The sequence below is a fragment of the Diabrotica undecimpunctata genome, chromosome 4 (assembly GCF_040954645.1).
Source record: "Diabrotica undecimpunctata isolate CICGRU chromosome 4, icDiaUnde3, whole genome shotgun sequence".
NCBI classification, from domain to species: domain Eukaryota; kingdom Metazoa; phylum Arthropoda; class Insecta; order Coleoptera; family Chrysomelidae; genus Diabrotica; species Diabrotica undecimpunctata.
Window position 1 is genome coordinate 90356678 of NC_092806.1, and position 10117 is coordinate 90366794.

At 28.8% G+C, this 10117-nt stretch overlaps 1 protein-coding gene and 1 long non-coding RNA gene across 2 annotated transcripts in view; one reads left to right on the forward strand and one right to left on the reverse strand.

The window, feature by feature from the left end:
* Positions 1-1416: 1416 nt before the first annotated feature.
* On the forward strand, positions 1417-2327 carry LOC140438307 (uncharacterized). The gene is made up of 3 exons (XR_011950495.1): positions 1417-1672; positions 1773-2046; positions 2106-2327. It is a non-coding gene; the product is annotated as an uncharacterized lncRNA (long non-coding RNA).
* Positions 2328-5374: 3047 nt separating this feature from the next.
* The window catches only part of LOC140438308 (uncharacterized), a 32614-nt gene continuing 27871 nt past the window's right edge, over positions 5375-10117 (reverse strand). Inside the window, exon 2 of the mRNA XM_072527990.1 lies at positions 5375-5433. The gene's annotated coding sequence lies outside the window, so the exon portion shown is untranslated. The remainder of the gene's footprint in view (positions 5434-10117) is intronic.

A 10117-nucleotide genomic window follows, 5' to 3' on the forward strand; every position in this document is an offset into this window, starting at 1 on the left:
TTAAACAATCCTATTTCATTTTGATTAAAAAGTGAGGTTATATGAAAGTTTTTATTTTTAGGGTAATTATTTAGTAAGCCGAAACGTCTCAAAAATGCCAAATTTTTTGTGGACTTAGCCGAAAAAGTGGAAAAACACCTCAAATTTTAATGTTTTCTTTGCTTTAAACTAGTAAAAGTGCCCAAATAATCAAAAATACAGAAAAAATAACAAAAAAAGTAGTATGAATAAAAAAAAATTACATAAAAAGCAAAGAAAAGTATATATACATGTCTTAATAAAAAAAACGTAACTAAAACATATTAAATCTCACTGTTTTTTACTGTTAAATTATGAAAAAATGGGTAAAATTGTTTAAAATAATCAAGATTTTTAATATTTCAAAACAATATGGCGGCCATGCGCAAGAAGTTAAATTTTATGTACTTTTGACATTGTTGCCAGTTTTAACCTTTAAAAGATCTAAAAAATTTATGAAAATTACCTTAATTAAAACAGGTGGATACAATCTTAATAACCACGTGCAAAACGAGTACCCGTTAACCATCGTCTTATTTTATTATTAAAAATGTAAACCAATAAACCAAATCTAACCTAACACTGGTAAAAAAAAACAGTAATATAAATAAATAAAATGTTAAAATATAATTAAAAATCAAAATTTTTATATTTCATAAGAAAACATGAAATTAAAACTAAACCAACGTAACCAAATCTAACCTAACGCTGGTAAAAAAGCAGTAATAAGAATAAAATTTTGTATAATTAAAAATCAAAATTTTTATATTTCATAAGAAAACATAAAATTAAAACTAAAAAAACGTAACCAAATCTAACCTAACGCTGGTAAAACAGCAGTAATAAGAATAAAATGTTATCAAAATTTTTATTGTTCATAAGAAAACGTGATAATAAACGTATAGGAACATAACCAAATCTAAACTGACCCTTGTGAAAAAGCTATACTTTTCAGTTAAAAGTAGTTAATAATTTATAAACTTTACGTTTTAGGTAAATTTTTATTTTTCATTAGAAAACATAATTTTGAATAACTATGGCAACACTGGTTAAAATTACCCTTCTTGATCATAAGAAACAGTTGTCATTCCTGTCATTTCTTGTTGTTTCATGGTAAATAATGGCGAATAATGGCGGTGGCTTTTAAAAATCGGGCATATTTTAAATCGGAATTACATAAAAAAGAACGCTTTGCACCGAATAAAAATCATTACACAATCATTAGTAAGTGAAGGAGAATTCATTGATATAAATTTCATCTCCGTAGACACGGTTCCGGTTTATTAAACTAGTACCACAGTATAGACAACAACCAGTATTCCCACTCCGCTTTGGCGCGAAAGTTCGCGCATTTTACTCGCGCAGACAGCGACGCCATGTTTTCTGGACTCCGAAAAATTTGACGGCTCTCATTGGTCATTGGCCATTGTCATTTGTCATAGATAAATAATATAGAGGCCATTGTATTTGTTTACTTTTTGTGTATTTATAGATACAAATAAACTTTATACATTTTTTATTTCGCAATTACGTTGTATAAGTACGTCGATATGTACAAAAATAAAAACAAAAAGCCTTGCCACACTTGTGCAGCTACAAAGTGTTGTAATAATTCTAGGAAAAGTATTGTTTTCTTTCCAAAAGATGTTAATAGGTGAGTGTTAAATTAGGATTAAAATTGTGTATTACAGATGTTAAGATGTTATATTATTTATTAACGTTTCATCGTGTATTAAAAAAATGTTTGTATTTAGGCAAAAATTTGGTTAATGGCATGTGGACGAGAAGATTTATTGAATAAGGCAGAACGTTTACATAGAAGTCATCGTCTTTATGGTACTCATTTCGACAATAAGATCAAAGAATATAGACGCTTATTGATAAGATGTTTCTGAATGATATGAGAAATCGATTACAACCTTCTGCAGTTCTCACAAACTTTCCTTTAACAGAGGGCTCATCAACTTTTGATCATACTTATTCTGCAGTAGTCCAAAACATGTCTTCCAAGATGTCCTATTAATGAAGGTAAATAAAATAAATAATTAAGATGTAACACATATGTAAGCTTTCTCTTTTTCTTTTAGAAGTAGTGAAAAGTTCAGCTATGGATATAGAGAAAAATGTTAGTATTAAACATAAACCATCCACTATAACTGTACTTCAGGATATTACTATTACTCCTGGTAAAAACAACATATTCCATGGAGAACCTGAACATGTAACTACACTTCCAGTAACACCAAGTTCAACTCAAGTGTCACAACAATTATCAATAAATACTCCCCGAAAAAATGTATTATGAAGTACAGTTGTACAATTAAGGAAGAAAAACCATTATTTAAAAAATAAACTTCAGAAGTTACAGTCTACAGAAAAGAAGTATATTGACAATTGAAAAATTGAAATTTTATAACCTATTTGTGTGGATATTTAATAAAAAAATGTTTAAGAATTCCATAGTTGTGAAATATGTGGCATATACTCAAAAAGTGTAACCAATTTGTGAGATACTATTGTATATTCATATTTAACGGATATGAAAATAGAACTTTGTTATTATTAAATAAACAAATAAATGTAATATCTAATGCAACATGTAATAATAAATGAAGTTCATTTAAAAATTTATTTTTTATTTCCACAAATACATTCTTACCATTAACAGGATGACGCTACTTTTAGCACTTTGTACGATTCCGTTAGACATCTAATGTACATCAACAAGGATTGTAAGAAAAAACTCAAAGAAAAATTGTGCTATGAAGTACAGTTATAAAATTATGGAAGGAAAACCATTATTTAAATAAAAAATTCAGAAAACATTCTGTACATTCTACAGAAAAGAAATGTGTCGATAATGTGACAATTGAAGACTACATGGCACTTACATCTAAATTTTGTCCTTCGTTAAATTTAGCTAATTTCATAAATGTTCAAATTTTACAGTCTAGAAAAAAGGCAAGAGGTAGAAGATTCAGTAATCAGTTTAAACAGGATGTCTCTTAATGTACTTCAAGGGGCCAAAAGTTTTACAAAAATGTTTTGTGTAGCAAATTTTGTTTACCCAGCCCTAATATATTATTTAAAAATAATATACCAGACAGCTACTCAAAAAGTGTAACTAATTTGTCGGCTAAAACTGTATATCAATATGTTAATGTATATAAAAATAGAACCCGTGACACATTTGGTAATCTAAAAATCCCTACTGGTGATTCTGCTGACTTTATAAGTAGGTATACTTGACATTCTCTTTCAAAAGAATTTTGACATATTAGCTGTAAAGCCGAATATTATTAAAACATGTTTCTCGACTTAGTACCATAACTTTTAGTCACCTTTTAAACAAAGTCCACTCAAATATTGTACAACTTTATTTAGCCGTGTACGTTTGTACTATTTATTAAAATTCAATAACAGAAATTTCCCTACTCAAAAATATGAAAACAAAACTAAAAGAAAAAATAATAAAATGATTATTTGGAAACATCAATAACACATTATTTATATCGAAATAACAAGTCAAAATAGTCTATTACAATGAACAGGTAAGATCAATCACTAATCAATATACATATTTAGGAGTTTTGTTCACATCCTCTTGTGTTTTTAGTGAGATATAATTAAAATATATTAACTGATTTCAAACTCTGTATTTGAATTTTGAAATGAAACTTTGCATTTTATTCTACTTTATAACCATACAGCTTTAAAACTAGCATATTTATTAAAAACTGTTGCATAACTCTCCATTTGATTTTTTTTTGATAGTGTATAAGACAGTTCTGTAACAAATAGTTGTGAAACTTTAGAAAACAAAATCATAAATACAACGCAAAACAATTTTAGGTTTTTTTTTTTTAATTTCTCGAAGAATGAAAGAGTAGCAAGAAGAGTTTTGAAATTGGTTGAAATTAAAATCAATTTTGTTAAATAAATCAAAGTCGGCTCTGTCGCGTCCATATGTGCAGGGCCAGTCCACGGTTTTCGTCCAGAAAATATGGCGTCAAGGTCACCGAATTTTGTCTAAAAAGATCAAAGGTACCGCGGTAGAGTGAGAATACTGGTTGTTATCTATACTGTGCTAGTACCATTTTTAGAGAGTAGCAGCGGCGTTAAATATTAGCCTGTCCCTTGTAAATAAAATTGCAGTAAAAGCCAATAGTGGTGAACCATTAAGAAGCCCAAAGCAAAAAAGACAACGTACAAAACCAGTTGTTGATATAGACGAATTCAATCAAATAACTATTCGAAATATTATTTATGACATGTACAAAAAAAGTAAGTTTTTGGCCAAATTTAATATCAATCATCTTTAAAACAAATAATCATTTTAGAGGAACAAGTTAAATTACAAACACTACAAGCGAAATTAGCAGAGAGAGATATTTTTACTGGTAGTCTTACTTCTTTATGGAAAATTGTACGCAATATTGGTTTTCGTTATAAAAAAGATGATCCACGACGTGGTTTAATGGAGTTACCCAATATTGTTTTTAAAAGACATATATGTTTCTGCAGCAGTATGTAAAACTAAAAAATGAAGGTCTATACACATTTGTTTTCTTGAACGAGACATGGATTTTTCAAGATGGTACTATTAGTCGTTCTTGGCAAGATTCAAGTGACAAAAGTGTTAAGAAAACTAAAGTTGGTGGTGCAAGGTAAATATATATTTCTTTATTTAACATCCATTTTATTGTGATCTATTTTACACAAAACAATAACATGTGAGTGTTAAGAAAGTGACACAGTCAGTATTCACCCCGTGGTTAATACCTAAAAAAGTACAATAATAATTGAGTTAATCTAGTTATTAATTAATTGACCATGTACAAATTTAAATATATGTTTAAAAAATGCATTTAAACTCAACTATCTTTTGTTGCAATGTTCAAATTTAAAAGAAATAAAAACATTTAACAATGTGCTTTAAAATAAAACTGAAATGGTTATGGAAAGTTATTATGAAACGTTATAGAAATTATATTGAATGTACAAAAAATCAACCTCATCAATATTATACTGCTGCACTACACAAGAACATTGTTTGTAGCTGTTACCATTACCTTCTATAATGGCCAAGACAACTAATTGCATAATATTTATATTATATGTGGTAATTTAAATTATTTTTTAGATATATATTTTATTTAGCAATTTAAACTATTTTTTAGATACATTGTTCTCCATACAGGAAATTGTAATGGATTTATTCAGGGAGCTGAATTGGTTTTTTCATCCAAAACAAAGGACTGCGACTACCATGGAGAAATGAATTGTCATAACTTTTTGCAATGGTTTGAACATCAGCTGTTGAATAATTTAGAGGAACCATCAATTATTATAATGGATAATTCTTTATATCATAGCACAATAATTAATAAAGCTCCTACATCTGTTTCAAAAAAGCTGAAATAAAAGAGTGCTCATCAAAAATAACACCCAAATCCTGAATAGAAGAAACATAATTCAGTGGTTGATTATTAATAGTATAGCTTGTTCGAATTCTATTGACTTTATGAGAAAAACTTATAACACAACATTTTTTTACATTTAAGTCATTTAAGTGGAGTTTGTTCTGATTGCACCAATTTTGTAGTCTGTCTAAGGCATCTTGTAGCAAGGCTTGATCTTTTAAACTGTCTATAACTTTCCAAAATTTCAAGTCATCTGCCAACATTAGACATTTGCTATTTAGGAAACAGTAAGTGATGTCATTAACAAAGATATTAAAAAGAAATGGAGAAGTGTAGCCTCCTTGAGGAACTCCAGATGTTACTGTGATACTGTCAGATAGATGACAACCTATCTTGACTCTTTGATTTCTCCCACATGTAGAGTTTCTAATCCGTTCCACAAACCTGCCATGAAAGTCTACATTAATTAATTTGCCCAAAAGTATTTGGTGATCTACACGATCAAATGCTTTGGAAAAATCTGTGTATATTACATCTACCTGTTTACGGCCTTCCATATGAGATAATATATCAGATTGATAGCAAATCAAATTTGTTGCAGTGGATTTTTGCTATGAAAACCATGTTGTGATTGAGATATTACGCCTTTACATAACTAAGAAAGTTGCTTTGCTATAAGACCGTCGAAGAGCTTAGAGATTGCAGATTGTATACAAATGCTACGATAATTTTCAACATTGTCTTTCTGACCATTTTTAAATATAGAAACAACATAACTTTCTTTCCATGAAGAAGGAAACACAGAGGTTTTCAGAGATCTAATAAACAATATAACAAATGGTATTACAAGGGTACAGATACACTTTTTAATAAAAAATTAGGCACACCATCTAGACCAGCAGTAAGCTGTAGCTTGTAAGCGTGTGCTATGTAAAGGTTGTTGTTATTTGGTGAATACACAGTCTGGAAGAAGTTCATAAATAAATTAGCTATGTCTTGACCATTTGTTGCAGATTGGACTAAATCTAATAAACTAATAAAATAAGGAGTTAGGTAAGTTATGACTGGACCGCTTATCATTGATGCACTTCCAAAATGATTTTGGATCATTTCTTAGGCCAGTATCTATACCTTTAATATAGTTGCTGAACCAAATTTCAGACAGTTGTTGACATTCAGCTCTTAGGTGGGAAACTTCAACATTATCAATTAAATAAGTATACATTATACTTTGGTGTGGTGTGCATAATACTGTAGTTTTCTAAGTAGTAAATTAATATGAATAGCGATATTCAAATATCCAAACATAATATGTTTCTTCATCTACAAATAATTTCCAATTAATTATTGAATGCTGCAGTAGTACTAGTCATGTGTAACACTGTGTGGTATGACACTTTTGTGCTGATACTTTGCAGTGCGTCATGTGTATTAACACCGTGACAATAAAGTATCAAAGTGTCGTTACACCCCGAGTGTTCCCGAGCAATTCAATTCACTGCAATAGTGCGATTTGATACAAGATACAACAAAAAGAGACAAAACACGAATAGTGTCAATTAAAATTTTCGAATCTTACCGAAACATTTCAACCTGTCTGATCTATTATCGCTTTGTGTCCTTTATTCTCAAAAAGGTTTTATTTTTGAAAAGATCAACTCTCTGTCAAAGTCTCGCACAGCTATTAAGTAAATGGAAAACATATGTAACTGCTTCTTTATCTGTTTTTACAATATCTGCCCTTATTTCGATGGTTTAGCAAAATATTGTTGTTTTGTAAGGATAGAACCAGTCTCTTTATTTAGATTATTTTTTATGGGCCACTCACTTGAATTGATCCCCAAAAAAAGTTTATACTCAGATATAGATTATTAATGTTTTGACCCAAATCAATTTTAAAAAGATTGAAGCTTGAGTTATTACAAAAGTTTGTAACAACAAAATTTAAATATAAGTAATTTCTAAATATTTTAAAGTGTTTAATAATCACAGATCAGACATAGAATATCTTTGTAACTCATTTATTAAATTTAATATATTTGAAATTTGCATTACATATGTGTAAGGTGTATCTAATTTCAATAAATTTTTATGCACAAATATGCTTAAGATATTGTGGAATAGAGTACTTAGTTATTCCATTTAACAGATATCCAACATAAAGGATTAACAATATAAACAGGTTAACACAATAAAACAAAGGTTTAATTTTTAAAATTCTAATGGCATATAGATTAGAATTTATAAATGAAAAGTTTTTAATCAAAAGTACTACACTAAAATATCAACAGCACCCTCATTTGCTAGTATTTCCATGTTTCCTCTATTAACTACAATGTTATGTAAAACTGAACAACCTGTTAGGTAGCTCTGTCATTCACAATTCTTGACACAATTGATTATAAACTTCTGCTTGTTACAAATTGTTTGCTCCATGAACAAAGTTCTTTTTCTAGGTTTAAATTCTTCTTGACATTTAAGGTGCTGTAAATCACTTTCTACTTTATAAATAGAATTTGTTTAAAGAGATCACAATCACTGCAGAAAAATATAACTGGTCATTGTTTTAATAATCTTAATTGTTAGTTTGTTGTAACTTGAAATGGTAACAAAAGTTACAAAGAATAATATGTTTCTATGCTTGAATGTTCTTGCAAGTTCCACAATTTGTATCTATACTTATTGACGGCCTATTTATCAATTCCAAAAAAACTTTGTTTTCTTATGATAATTACTTACCTAATCATTTTTGTGTTAAAAATAATTGGAACCCTAAATTTGTACATTATAAAACTTCATTTTTAGGAAGATATAAAACATTAGTTATAAAAGATGGGTATAAATTATTTAAGTATAGTTAAAAATTTACAACTCAACAATTTAACACAAAAGTGTTAAAAGAAAATAACGAAAAGTTAGGTTATGTGTGTTAAACATTTACAATTTGTAAATCAAAAGTGACCAACTTGTTTTTAAAAGAAGAAAATGAAAAGTTAGGTTATATGTGTTTAAGAAGACTATAAGAAATGGTAAAATAGTTTGGCAACAATGCACCTGATCACTGTGTGACGTCATCACATTCTTATCGTAAAAAAAGTATAGTTGATTTTTCGTACTAAGTCTGATTTCCATAGATAAAAAGCCATATTATTTTTTGTTTTTCTCTTCGTAATAGTTGAGCCCTTTGTGTCAAAAATAGTTGCTTTTTTAATTGCTTTTGTGTCTCCAACAATAAAGTTAACTTTCCTTTTTTTATAAAAATTTTTTAATTTTTTTAAATTGTTTACTCAGCTCTAATTAAAACAAGTTACTTTTTCTCCTGGCTTCATGTTTCGATATATTGTACATCAGCGATAGACTAGAAGTATTATATTATATTATATTGTTTTCTTTTTAACATACTGTGACATTTTTGGGACTTTTTTAAGTTTGTATAAAATCTAAAAAAATTTTAATGTGTTTTTTATTGTAATATTATTGTAGTTATTAAATGTATTTTTAAACACCTAAACCTATGCATTTGACATTGTTTGACATCTTTATATGACTTTAAAATCATTAGAACTGAAGAAGTGCAGAAATACTGCACGAAACGTTTTCAATTAAAAGATTGAAATAGTTTTTTCATAGTTTTTTTCTCCTTGACCGATATCCTCATTTACAGTGAGATTTTAATCTCACTCACATTGTGTATTTAAATTTAGACGGTCGTACCTACTCCTTTCAATATATATACATCGGATAGGATGTGTGAAGATGACTGAAGTTCTCGTTGAAATGAATATAAGGGATCGCGTTTAGAAGTATTGAAATAGAACCGATGGAAGCTACTTTTTACTCATAGAGGACAAAAACCGAAAACTTAGGCATGTCTTGATCGGATTTGGGTGTACATAAGTTAAGTTTATGAATTATAACATTTAACTAGAAGGAGTTTAAGGATTACTCAACAGCAAGGAGTGATAAATGATGCTGAGATTATCGATGTCTGTACGTCTGTTCATGGAGTTTTTTCTCTTAATATGTTACACATTTCCAGGAAGGATCTCTTAAAGAAATTATCCTCAGTTCCTAGAGATTTAATATTCTCAAAGTCGATTTGGTGGTTAAGAGAGATAGAGTGGGTACTAAGAGCACAAGAGTTCTTGTTGCATCATGTGTAGTGTAGTGATAGTGTAGTAGTGTCTGGGGGCTCGGGAGATTGAGATGTCAGATGTCTCAGAGAGGACAAGTTAAATTAAAAAAAATAATATAAAATTACTTAAATTGGGAATCTTCCGACGTTCTGTGTTTCTGTGTTTTGCTGATGTATTTAGTAGATTAATTTTTGATATTTCTTCACAATAATAACATTTTAATGCTACAGATGAACTGATGGTGCTCATTGAACAGTGGGCGAAACGTCTTCAATAAATAGATAAAGTAGCACAACTCTTGTCTTTTTTATCTCCAAATTGACCGAAAACATCTCATTCACTTACGAGTGCACTTATATATTATTATAATGAAACTTATATTATTGACGATAAATTGTCTTTATTAATAACTTTGTAGTTATCGAAAGTTAACAATAATGAGTATAAGTTGCTCACATAGTTGGATCTGTCTTTTTATTAATGGTTTCTTTCTCTTGAAAAATGAATGTTATCTCGAGAAACGATCTTTTTGAATAATTG